Genomic DNA, 13,108 nt, shown 5'->3' with positions numbered 1-13,108 from the left:
ATTTTGTTTTATTTAGTTGGTCCTCTGTTGCTGCTGACAGATGCTCCATTAGCACTGAATATGGTGCTCAGCATGGGAGCTCCATTGAGCCTATTGATGGAATTCGTGGGGGTGTCGGAAGGTGAGGCATTACAGCTGTGGGACTGAGGGCTGGTGCATCTGGCATCCCCGCTCCCAAACCATCTGGCACCCAGTGTGCCAGTTCCCAGAGTCAAAGCTTTGGAGCAATGTGGATGTCCTTGGGACTGCCCTGGTGGTTACACCATCTGCTCAAGCATGACTTCTCAGTTAAAATCCATCTTCAATACAGTCCTGCTCTTCACAATTCAGGTTGCCTTCCCCCTTCACAAAATGCAGTGGCTGCTGGAAATCTGAAATGAAAACAAAATCAGGTAATACTCAGCAGATTAGATTGGCCCTATGACGAGAAACAGACTTAACATTTCAGGTCAAGGTGACTTTCATCAGAACCTGACAAAAGGACGAACCAACTTGAAAAATAAATTCTGTTTCTATTCACCTTATGTTTGCATATAGTTAGCATGCAGATTATGGGCAACACAATGGTTCAGTGGTTAGCACTGCTGCCTCACAGCGCCAGGGACCTGGGTTTGATTCCAGCCTTGGGTGACTGTCTGTGTGGAGTTTGCACATTCTCCATGTGTCTTCATGGGTTTGCTCTGGTCTCTTCCCACAATCTGAAGATATGCAGGTGGATTGACCATGCTACATTGCCCTTTAGTGTGCTGGCTAGGTGGATTCAATGTGGTAGATGTGGGAACATGGGGATAGAGTGGGAGGGACCCTCTTTGGAGGGTAGGTGCAGACTCAGTGAGTTGCATGATCTTTTTCTGCATGCTAGGCATGTTAGAATTCCAGACATGACACTGGGTGATAGGCTTTAAATTAACAGAGACAAGCCCAAATATAGAAAATTTTGATGCATCTAAATGGAGGAGTTTAAAACGATTGTTAAAGTGAGTGAAGTCCAGAGATTAAAGGGTCATAACCTTAATTCAGAGTGTAAACAGAGTGCCATCCTAGAAGCATGGCATTCCAACTGGAACTCTATCAACAAACACATTAACTTGGATCCCATTTACCATCCCCTGAGAAAAAGTACAGGAAATGATATCACTACATGAAATGACATCACCACAGGAAATGGTGTCACCAATCCAGGGAAACCTGAACACACAGAAGGAAAGTGGGCTACACCACCAGTGCTTCATCCAGAGGCTCACTGAAGATATTACTTAGTATGGTGACAAAACATCTGAAAATGAACCTTCCAGCTTAACAAGCAAACCTACATCCAGAAGCTCAACCTGAGCTACAAATCTTCTCAAAACTCGCTGTCAGAGTGTGAGCATTCAGGGACAATGTAGGTGCTCTAACAGCAGTTATACGATAGAGATTCAAGAAAACTACTTACCACCACCTTCTCAAGGACAATTAGGGATGACCAACAAATTGCAGTTTTGCTAATGATGCTTACATACCATGAAAGAGTTTTTAAAAATCTTCTAAGGTCGGTTGTTCTAACGATCACAAATCAATTCAGTTCAAACGTTGCTTCCAATTTTGAAGTTTGTTGAGGGTACATTGCTAATCCATTAAGTATCAACATAAAAATGAAAAGAGAAAGAAAAGAAAACTTGCGTCACAAGCAGTGAGTACTTTTAAAACCCCATGTCCATAAGACATAGGAGTGGAAGTAAGGCCATTCGGCCCATCGAGTCCACTCCGCCATTCAATCATGTCACTGTGCTGCAACATCATTTCGGTTCATCAGAAAAGCTCTGAATCTTGGTGAGGTGGCGGGAGCAGGAGACATGGAGAATGCTGTGGGGAATGTGGGTGGGGGTGGCCTCGATGATGGGAAGGGGATGGTGCAGGATGTGTTTGGAAGTCAAAAGCTTTCCAGTGAGAAAGTCTGAGAGATGCAAGGACAAAGGGCACACACAATAAGTCAGTTCTAGGTAACTAGTGGTCTTCAGTCTACTTAGGCTTCTGCTCTCTCCCCTACCATGTCTTGTACAGTATCCAGACATCACTTGAGCTGGACATGAAGATGATCTCTCGATCCTATCACGATACTGAACCATTAGTTGGTTATGGCTGTAGACTGCAAAGGCTCAGAACATCAGCTTCTCCAACCAGTGACATCAACTCAATACATCTCACTTGGAGCTCAGTCTGATCATTTCGGATGTTGGTAACTCCATTCTAGAATGACACAGCTCTCTCCAGCAGTGAAATATAATGTGACAGACTCAGCTGAGATTGTGGAGTACACAGTATGGATGATGGTGACACTGATGTAGCCATATCAGTGATGACACTTCGAACATGTTCTACTGGCTGTCAAATCTTTTGTGACGACCTGAGGCGCTGACAAGTGCTATATAAATATTTGTTCTCCTGTTGAGTAAGCAGGCTGCTTCATCAAGTTGGTGCGCTTTTTATAGTGAGAATCACAAACTCAAAACTGAAGAAAACATGAAACAAACGTCCTTTTAATCCAACCTTCATAGCAGTTCTACGGGGATGAAGAGATTGTGCATTAAGGAAAGATTAAACAGACAGGGCTGATATTCTCTGACATTTTGAAAAATGTGCAACAATCTAATTCCAGCAGAAAATTCCCACAGTACAGGACAGGATAGATGCAGGAAGGATGTCTTTTTACTGAATTGGGGCTATCTAGAAACAAGCAACACATTCTCAGAATAAGATATAGGCCAATTAGGACTCTGATGAGGAAGAAATTCTTTACACAGATGATGAAAAATCTTTGGAATTCTATTTTTAAAATTTTGGAATAAAAAGCTAGTTTAATGATGATCATGAAGCCATTGTTATAGAGTCATAGAGATGTTTGTTTTAAATTAATCTAGTCCAATTTGCTAGCACTTGGCCCATATCCCTCTGAACCCTTCCTATTCAAGTATCCATCCAGATGCCTTTTAAATGTTGTAATTGCACCAGCATCCATCACTTCCACTGGCAACTCATTCCATACACGCACCACGCTCTATGTGAAGGAGTTGCCCCATAGGTCCCTTTTAAACTTTTCCTTTCTTACCATAAACCTACGCCCTCTAGTTTTGGATTCACTCATCCTGGGGAAAAGACCTTGGCTATTCACCCTATCCATGCCCCTCATGATTTTATAAACTTCTATAAAGGTCACCCCTCTGCGTCTGACACTCTAGTGAAAATTGCCCCAGCCTATTCATTAAAGAGGAATTCCCCCGATCCACCACTTTAATGTCATTTGGCTGCATATATGGCGAGAGATCAGGTGGGATTCAGTGGCAGGCTTATTCAAACGTCTCTGACCAAACCTTTAAGGGCTAAAGGAAAAGAACTTTCTGGCTTCCCTCAGTGCTTACACAAAGTGTTTCAATCATATCCTTGATATATAAGGCAGATGTAGAGGATGCTCCTGATTAGCTTACTTTTTCTAATCATTAGTCTTAATCACCAATCATGGCAGGGTCAGAGAGACATCCTGCACAACTTTCACTTAAGTGATTAAGTAATTGTAATAGGGTCTATTACAGGTGATTGTGTATGATTTCTTGGAAGGAGAGAGTTGTACCGAATCCTCTCTTCCCACTTAGACACTAATTTCCGAAATTTCCTCTGTTGACCTTCATCGCCTCTCCACCTCTCACTTTTTTTTCTAATTATGCACACTATTCAGATCCTACATCTTGGATGAGATTTTCAGCCATCTGCCCTTATAATTTCTAATGTGGCTCAGTGTCTGTTTTGCTTTGTGAAGCTCTTGAGTCTTGTGACATTTCATTACTTAAAAAGGTGATATATAAATGCAAGTTTTTGCTGTCATTGTAGCCTTGTGTTTTGAAGTACAGCAGAGGAACAAGCATATTATCAGAAAAAGGTTTTCTAGAGAACCATGCCAAGAGTGAGGGATTTCAGTAACATGGATAGATGAGACAGGCTGGAGCTGATTTCTTGAGAGATTATAGAGGTGCTCAAATCCTGAACAGATTAGACAGAGTAAACCAGGAACAGACTCTCTCTTTGCGAAACACTTGAGAACCAAAGGACACAGATATAAGGTGTTTGTCAAAAGAGCCAAAGGGTATATGTGAGAAAGTGATGCAGCGAGAGCGTAGATTTGGAATGCTTTGCCCGAGATTTGTTAGGAGGCAGATCCAATTGGGTAAACACCAGGGTGGAGAGAGCTTGCAGAGTCCATGGAGGTGCAGTGTTATAGAAACGCCAAATATAAGTGCAGGAGTAGGCCATTCAGCCCTTCGAACCTGTCCCACCATTCAATATGATCATGGCTGATCATCCAACTCAATACTCTATTCCCATTTTCTCCCCTTTGATTCCTTTACCCCTGAAAGCTGTTTCTAACTTCTACTTGAAAATATGTAACGTTTTGGCCTCAACTGCTTTCAGTGACTGAGAATTCCATGGGCTTGCCACCCCTTAGTGAAGACTTTTCTCTTCATCTCATATCCTTAGACTGTGATCATTAGACTCTGTGATCATTGGGAGCATCCTCCCTGCATTCAACCTGACAAGTCTTGTTAGAATTTTATAGGTTTCTATGAGATTCCCTTTTCATTCTTTTAAACTCCAGTGGATATAGTCCTAACCAATCCAATCTGTTTCCATAGGTCAGTCCCGCCATCCCAAGAATCAGGCTGGTACCAGTCTAACCCTACCTCTGGGGCAGGGGTTCAAGTCCCAAAGTGAACGAGCATTTAGTAACATACCCAACAATTTGGGGAACGGCCTGCAAATCCTTCTAACATTTTTAACGAGAGAGGAGAAAGCTTTAAAGGGGATCTGAGGGGCAACCTTTTCACACAGAGGGTGGTTTGTATGTAGAATGAACTGCCAGAGGAAGTGATAGATGCAGGTACAGTTACAACGTTTAAAAGGTATTTCGACAGGCACAGAAAAGGTTTAGAGGTGTTCAGGCCTAACACAGGCAAGTGGGACTATTTAGTTTGGAAACATGGTTGGCATGGATTGATTGGACTGAATGACTTTCTGACTCAATGCAACAGATGGCAGGATTGCTGACCAAGAGTCTGTGGCATTCTTAAGAGTCTTCTGCAAAAAGCAGCAACAACCACTACAGTACTTCACCCACAGGCTTGGACTAATCAAATGAAAGTTCACAGTCTAACCTGGGGATGGGAGAAAAAAATGTGGAAAGCAATGGGTCTTATCCAGTTAATTTACTGTTAAGAGAACAGGTAGAGACTTGAGAAGCCAAATTGCTCCTTCTGGAATGTAACTATTCTAAGAAAGGAAACTGCAGGTTCTGAAATTCTTGAAATACTTGTGGATAGAAAAGATGAGTTGAAATTTCCTTCTTTATGATTGTAACTCAGATATTCAGAATACATAAATTGATAACACAAAAATAGCAAACAAATGAAATTAGTCTTACTGTGAGGCTTGAACTGGCACCCCACTGATAGGAGATAATTTATCCAAATCCCCATAGTTTACTCATGTTTCAGAAGTGTAAATGCATTCAATTAAGTCAGTCTCTGCTTCGTCGGTGGGGCTCAGTAGAGAATATCTTTGTCACTGCATCAGAAAACAATGGGTTCAAGCCCTACTCACAGCACATCAGTTGAATCAAGGAGTTAAAACTCCAGTGTGGTGCTGAAAGTAGGATATGAGATGCCAAATCAAGACCAATCTGTGTGGGTAGTTGAAGAGGAGCAAAGAGCATGCCCAGGCCTGAAGAGGAGCCAAACTGGGCTCGAAACGTTAACACTGTTTCTCGCTCCACAGTTCCTGGGTTTGTTTGAGATTCTCTTTGCTTGTTTCAGATTTTCCCCTGCTGCCTTGGAGTACGTTATTCCTTCAAGCCATGCCAACACACACAATGATTAATTGGTAATTCATTTGTCACTGTTTTTTGTCACTTTAATGATCTCAGGACGGTTCACTGCCGTATGTTTGTCTGTAGGTTTCAGCACAGTTCCATTGTACAGGAAATGCGCTGGACCATTTTTAATGGTGTAATTAAGGTGTTCTGTAAATCAGTCTTTCTTTTCCTGCCAAGCGTATGCTTAACTAAATGAGCAGAAAGTGGCATGAGCTGTTATTGGGGAAAGGTTTTACCATCACTGAATCCCCATTATCAACTTCCTGGAGGTTACCATTGACCAGAAACTCATCTGGACTTGTCATACAGTGGCTTCAAGAGCAGGTCAGCGACTGGGAATACTGCAGCGAGGAACTCAGCTCACTGAATCCCCAAAGCCTGCTCACCATCTACAAGGTACCAGTCAGGAGTATGATGGAATACTCCCCACTGGCCTGGTGGGTGCAGCTCCAATTATCCTAGAAGCTTGGCACCATCCAGGACAAAGCAGCCCATCGATTGATCATGAGACCAAAAGACCTGAATGATATAGGAATGGAAATAGGCTATTCACTCCATTAGGTTTCCACAGACATTTGAACATGGCTTTTATGCATTTCAACTCCATTCACCTACCTTCTCCTTGTAACCCTTGATCTTCTTGCTGCCTGAACTGCTGTGTTGTTCCAGCACCACTAATCCAAAATCTGGTTTCCAGCATCTGCAGTCATTGTTTTTACCTTATTAAATCAAGAACACATCTATCCCCATCTTCAAAACACTGAATGACTCCACCTCCAAAGCCCTCTTCAGCAATGTGTTGCTGATTCACCACCCTCTGGCTTGAAAACCTTCTCCTCATCTTAATTCTAAAGGGTCGTCCCTTCACTCTGAGGCTGTGCCTTCGTACTAGCCTCTCCTACTGGTGGAGGCATCTTCTCCACATCCATCCTATTCAGGCCTCTCAGTATTCTTTAAGTTTCAATCTGGTCTGTTCCTCATCTTTCGGAACTCCATTGAGTACAGACCCAGAGTCCCCAACCATTCCTCACATAAGCTATTCAGCCCTAGAATAATTCTGGTTATCCTCGTCTGGACCGCCTCCAAAGCCAACATATCTTTCCTTAGAAATAGGACCCAAAACTGCCGACGATATTCCAAATGCGATCTGACCAGAGTCATATATATCCTCTGCAGTAATCATTGCTCTTGTACTCTAGCCCTCTTGAAATAAATGCTAATGAAAGAATGCATCTGCCTTCCTAACTTCCAAGTAAACCTGCATGTTAACCTTCAGAGAATAAAACAATGACTGCAGATGCTGGAAACCAGATTCTGGACCAGTGGTGCTGGAAGAGCACAGCAATTCAGGCAGCATCCGACGAGCAGCAAAATCGACGTTTCGGGCAAAAGCCCTTCATCAGGAATAAAGGCAGAGAGCCTGAAGCATGGAGAGATAAGCTAGGGGAGGGTGGGGGTGAGGAAAAAGTAGCGTAGAGTTTGCAGTGGGAGAGGGACTCCCTGAGATTCTTGTAGAGAGAGGAGGAAAACTTCTTCAAGGCAGGCATCTTTGCAAGAGGATTCTCAGTAGGGTTAAAATCAATCAATGAGGTAAAAACAATGACTGCAGATGCTGGAAACCAGATTCTGGATCAGTGGTGCTGGAAGAGCACAGCAATTCAGGCAGCATCCGATGAGCAGCAAAATCGACATTTCTTTTCCTCCTCTCTCTACAAGAATCTCAGGGAGTCCCTCTCCCACTGCAAACTCTATGCTACTTTCTCCCCACCCCCACCCTCCTCTAGCTTATCTCTCCACGCTTCAGGCTCTCTGCCTTTATTCCTGATGAAGGGCTTTTGCCCGAAACATCGATTTTGCTGCTCGTCGGATGCTGCCTGAATTGCTGTGCTCTTCCAGCAACACTGATCCAGAACTTTCAGAGAATGTTGAACTTGGACTCCCAAGTCCCTTCGTGCTTCAGATCTCTGAAGGCTTTCTCCATTTAGAAAATAGTCTACCCCTCTTTTCTTCCCACCTCCTCACGCCTCTGCCTGTCACTCTAATGCTTGGAGACGTTCCAGCCGGGAAAGTGAGCACGCATCTCATCAAGAGACTGTCAGTAGACCTGGGCTCTCTAGAACCAAACCCCCTCAGGGATGACCACCCAAATCTCCCAGGCCCACTACAGAGTAGATTCCCTCCACCTCAGCTGTGGGGGTCAGGTCTGCATCGAAACATAGTGCGAGGGAGACAAAGAAAAAAAAAGAGAGTCTTCACATAAGTGCCACATAATCATAAATGATTATGCACTTTAGTAAGTGAGTCTTTTTCACTCTTAAAATGTCTGGTATCGGGCCTTTCCCATTTTTGGACACGGTTATAGTCATGATGGTGCGAGATCTCCACACCACAAAAAGCATTCGATCCAGATGCATCACAGTACAAAGGGATCTGGGAGTACAAAGGGATCGAGGATTCTCTAAAGGTAAACATGCAGGTTGAGTCCGTGATTAAGAAAGCGAATGCAATGTTGTCATTTATCTCAAGAGGGTTGGAATATAAAAGCACTGTTGTGCTACTGAGACTTTATAAAGCTCTGGTTAGGCCCCATTTGGAGTACTGTGTCCAGTTTTGGGCCCCACACCTCAGGAGGACATACTGGCACTGGAAAGTGTCCAGCGGAGATTCACACGGATGATCCCTGGAATGGTAGGTCTAACATACGAGGAATGGCTGAGGATCCTGGGATTGTACTCATTGGAGTTTAGAAGGTTAAGGGGAGAACTAATAGAAACTTACAAGATAATACATGGCTTGGAAAGGGTGGACGCTAGGAAATTGTTTCCGTTAGGCGAGGAGACTAGGACCCGTGGACACAGCCTTAGAATTGGAGGGGGTAAATTCAGAACAGAAATGTGGAGACATTTCTTCAGCCAGAGAGTGGTGGACCTGTGGAATTCATTGCCGCGGAGTGCAGTGGAGGCTGGGACGCAAAATGTCTTCAAGGCAGAGATTGATAAATTCTTGATGTCACAAGGATTAAGGGCTATAAGGAGAATGCGGGTAAGTGGAGTTGAAATGCCCATCACCATGATTGAATGGCGGAGTGGACTCGATGGGCCGAATGGCCTTACTTCCACTCCTATGTCTTATGGTCTTACAGCTTAGACTGCCAGGACTGTAAGAAACCACAGAAGCTGTGAACACAGTCCAGACCATCACAGAAACCAACCTTCCATGCATTGACTCCATTTACACTTCCCGCTGCCTCAGGAAGGCAGTCATCATTGTCTCAACATGCTCCTGCCCCACTGAACTCATCTCTATCTACCTCAACACTGTCCTATCCCCACTAGTCCAGGAACTCCCCATATACGTTCAAGACACCACCCACATCCTCCACCTCCTCCAAAACTTCCGTTTCCCCTGCCCCCAACGCCTCATCTTCACCATGGATATCCAATCCCTCTACACCTCCATTTGCCATGACCAGGGCCTCCAAGCCCACAGTTTCTTCCTCTCCCGACATCCCCAATAGTACCCTTCCACCGACACTCTCATTCGTTTGGCCGAACTGGTCCTCACCCTTAACAATTTCTCCTTTGAATCCTCCCACTTCCTCCAGACCAAACGGGTAGCCATGGGCACACGTATGGGCCCCAGCTATGCCTGTCTTTTTGTTGGCTACGTAGAGCAGTTGATCTTCCGTAATTACAGCGGCACCACTCCCCACCTCTTCCTCCGCTACATTGATGACTGCATTGGCGCCACCTCGTGCTCCTGTGAGGAGGTTGAGCAATTCATCAACTTCACCAACACATTCCACCCTGACCTTAAAATTTACCTGGACCATCTCTGACACCTCTCTCCCTGGACCTCTCCATCTCCATTAATGACGACCGACTTGACACTGACATATTTACAAACCCACCGACTCCCACAGCTACCTGGATTACACCTCTTCCCACCATACCTCTTGCAAAAATGCCATCCCATATACCCAATTCCTGCGCCTCCACCGTATCTGCTCCCAGGAACACACCAGATAGCCTACTTCTTTAGAGACTGCAATTTCCCTTCCCACGTGGTTAAAGATGCCCTCCAACGCATCTCATCCACATCCCGCACCTCCGCCCTCAGACCCCACCCCTCCAACCGTAACAAGGACAGAACGCCCCGGTGCTCACCTTCCACCCTACCAACCTTCGCATAAACCAAATCATCCGCCGACATTTCCACCACCTCCAAACAGACTCCACCACCAAGGATATATTTCCCTCCCCACCCCTTTCCGCCTTCCGCAAAGACCGTTTCCTCCGTGATTACCTGATCAGGTCCATGCCCCCCTACAACCCACCCTCCCGTCCTGGCACTTTCCCCTGCCACAGCAGGAACTGCAAAACCTGCGCTCACACCTCCTCCCTCACCTCCATCCAAGGCACTAAAGGAGCCTTCCACATGCAAAGTTTTACCTGCACATCCACTAATATCATTTATTGCATCCGTTGCTCCCGATGCGGTCTCCTCTACAGTGGGGAGACTGGACGCTTCCTAGCAGAGTGCTTTAGGAAACATCTCCGGGACACCCGCATCAACCACACCGCCCTGTGGCCTAACATTTCAACTCCCCCTCCCAGTCTGCCGAGGACATGGAGGTCCTGGGCCTCCTTCACCGCCGCTCACTCACCCACCAGACGCCTGGAGGAAGAACGCCTCATCTTCCGCCTCGGAACACATCAACCCCAGGGCATCAATGTGGACTTCACCAGTTTCCTCATTTCCCCTTCCCCCGCCTCACCCCAGTTCCAACCTTCCAGCTCAGCACTGTCCCCATGACTTGTCCTACCTGCCTATCTTCTTTTCCACCTATCACCTCATCCCCTCCCCCACTCACCTATTGTACTCTATGCTACTTTCTCCCCACCCCCACCCTCCTCTAGCTTATCTCTCCACGGTTCAGGATCTCTGCCTTTATTCCTGATGAAGGGCTTTTGCCCGAAACATAGATTTTGCTGCTCCTCGGATGCTGCCTGAACTGCTGCGCTCTTCCAGCATCACTGATCCAAAATCTGGTTTCCTGCATCTGCAGTAATTGTTTTTACCTACCATCATCAAAGACTGGTCCCACCCCGGTTATAAGCTCTTCCAACTTCTTTCATCAAATAGAAGATGCAAAAGCTTGGACCGACAGACCAACAGATTCAAAACAGCTTCTTCGCTGTTATTAGATTTCGAATGGTCCTTTCAAATTTTAACTTTAATGTTGATCTCACTCTTTGTGCACTTTCTCTGCAGCTGTATCATTGTATTCCGCACTGTTCTACTACACTAATGCACTCTCTCTGGTATGGTCTGCCTGCACTGCTTGCAAAACAACATTTTTTCACTGTATCAAGCTGCAGGTGACAATAATAATATGGACAAAGTAAAAAAAAAATTCACACAACATCAGGCAAATAATCCAACAGGTCCAGTTGGAAGCACTAGCTTATGGAGCGCTGCTCCTTTGTCAGGTAGCTAGCTGATGAACGAGCAGTGCTCCGAAAGCCTGTACTTCCAAATAAACCTGTTGGACTATAACCTTTTATCGTGTGATATTTAACTTTGTCCAGTCCAGTCCAACACCAACCCCTCCACATCAATAATAGTGTGAGAATTCAACAAGTTCTTCCGTCATTGCAAGGATGAAAAAGGTTTTAAATAACCTAGATTTGCTCACCTCTGTCAAACACTGACTCTTAACAACCTATCAAATAAAATAGATGTAAAGACCAGGCTCTGGCCAGAGTTCCCCAATTTGTTACACTTCCAGACAGATACGAGCTGAAAATGTGTTGCTGGAAAAGCGCAGCAGGTCAGGCAGCATCCAGGGAACAGGAGAATCGACGTTTCGGGCATAAGCCCTTCTTCAGGAATGAGGAAAGTTTGTCCAGCAGGCTAAGATAAAAGGTAGGGAGGAGGGACTTGGGGGAGGGGCGTCGGAAATGTGATAGGTGGAAAGAGGACAAGGTGAGGGTGATAGGTCAGACTGGGGTGGGGGCGGAGAGGTAAGGAAGAAGATTGCAGGTTAGGAAGGCGGTGCTGAATTCGATGGATTTGACTGAGACAAGGTTTGGGGGGGGGGGGGGAGGGGAAATGAGGAAACTGGTGAAATCCGAGTTCATCCCTTGTGGCTGGAGGGTTCCCAGGTGGAAGATGAGGCGCTCTTCCTCCAACCGTCATGTTGTTGTGGTCTGGCGATGGAGGAATCCAAAGACCTCCATATCCTTGGGGGAGTGGGAGGGGGAGTTGAAGTGTTGACCCACAGGGTGGTTGGGTTGGTTGGTCCGGGTGTCCCAGAGGTGTTCTCTGAAATGCTCCGCAAGTAGGCGGCCTGTCTCCCCAATATAGAGGAGGCCACATCGGGTGCAGAGGATAGAATAGATGTGTGTGGAGGTGTAGGTGAATCTGTGGCGGATATGGAAGTTTCCTTTGGGGCCTTGGAGGGAGGTGAGGGGGGGAGGTGTGGGCGCAAGTCTTGCACCTCCTGCGGTTGCAGGGGAAGGTGCCGGGAGTGGAGGTTGGGTTGGTGGGGGTGTGGATCTGACGAGGGAGTCACGGAGGGAGTGGTCTTTACGGAATGCTGATAGGGGAGGGAAATATATCCTTGGTGGTGGGGTCTGTTTGGAGGTGGCGGAAATGACGGCGGATGATGCGCTGTACATGGAGATTGGTGGGGTGGTAGGTGAGGACCAGTGGGGTTCTGTCCTGGTGGCAGTTGGAGGGGCAGGGCTCAAGGGCGGAGGAGCGGGAAGTGGAAGAGATGCGGTGGAGGGCATCGTCGACCAATTCGGGGGGGAAATTGCGGTCCTTGAAGGAGGCCATCTGGGTTGTGCGTTTTTGGAACTGGTCCTCCTGGGAGCAGATGCGGCGGAGTCGAAGGAATTGGGAGAATGGGATGGCGTTTTTACAGGGGGCAGGGTGGGAGGAGGTGTAGTCCAGGTAGCTGTGGGAATCGGTCGGTTTGTAGTAGATGTCCGTGTTGACTCGGTCGCCTGAGATAGAAATAGAAAGGTCTAGGAAGGGGAGGGAGGAATCTGAGACTGTCCAGGTGAATTTGAGGTCGGGTTGGAAGGTGTTGGTGAAGTGGATGAACTGTTCAACCTCCTCGTGGGAGCACGAGGTGGCGCCGATACAGTCATCGATGTAGCGGAGGAAAAGGTGGGGGGTGGGGTCAGTGTAGTTGTAGAA

Source organism: Chiloscyllium plagiosum, unplaced genomic scaffold (assembly GCF_037043375.1).
Source record: "Chiloscyllium plagiosum isolate Xiang-an unplaced genomic scaffold, Cpla_swu_hap1 HiC_scaffold_9, whole genome shotgun sequence".
Classification (NCBI taxonomy): Eukaryota; Metazoa; Chordata; class Chondrichthyes; order Orectolobiformes; family Hemiscylliidae; genus Chiloscyllium; species Chiloscyllium plagiosum.
Note: the sequence above shows the minus strand (reverse complement) of the source record.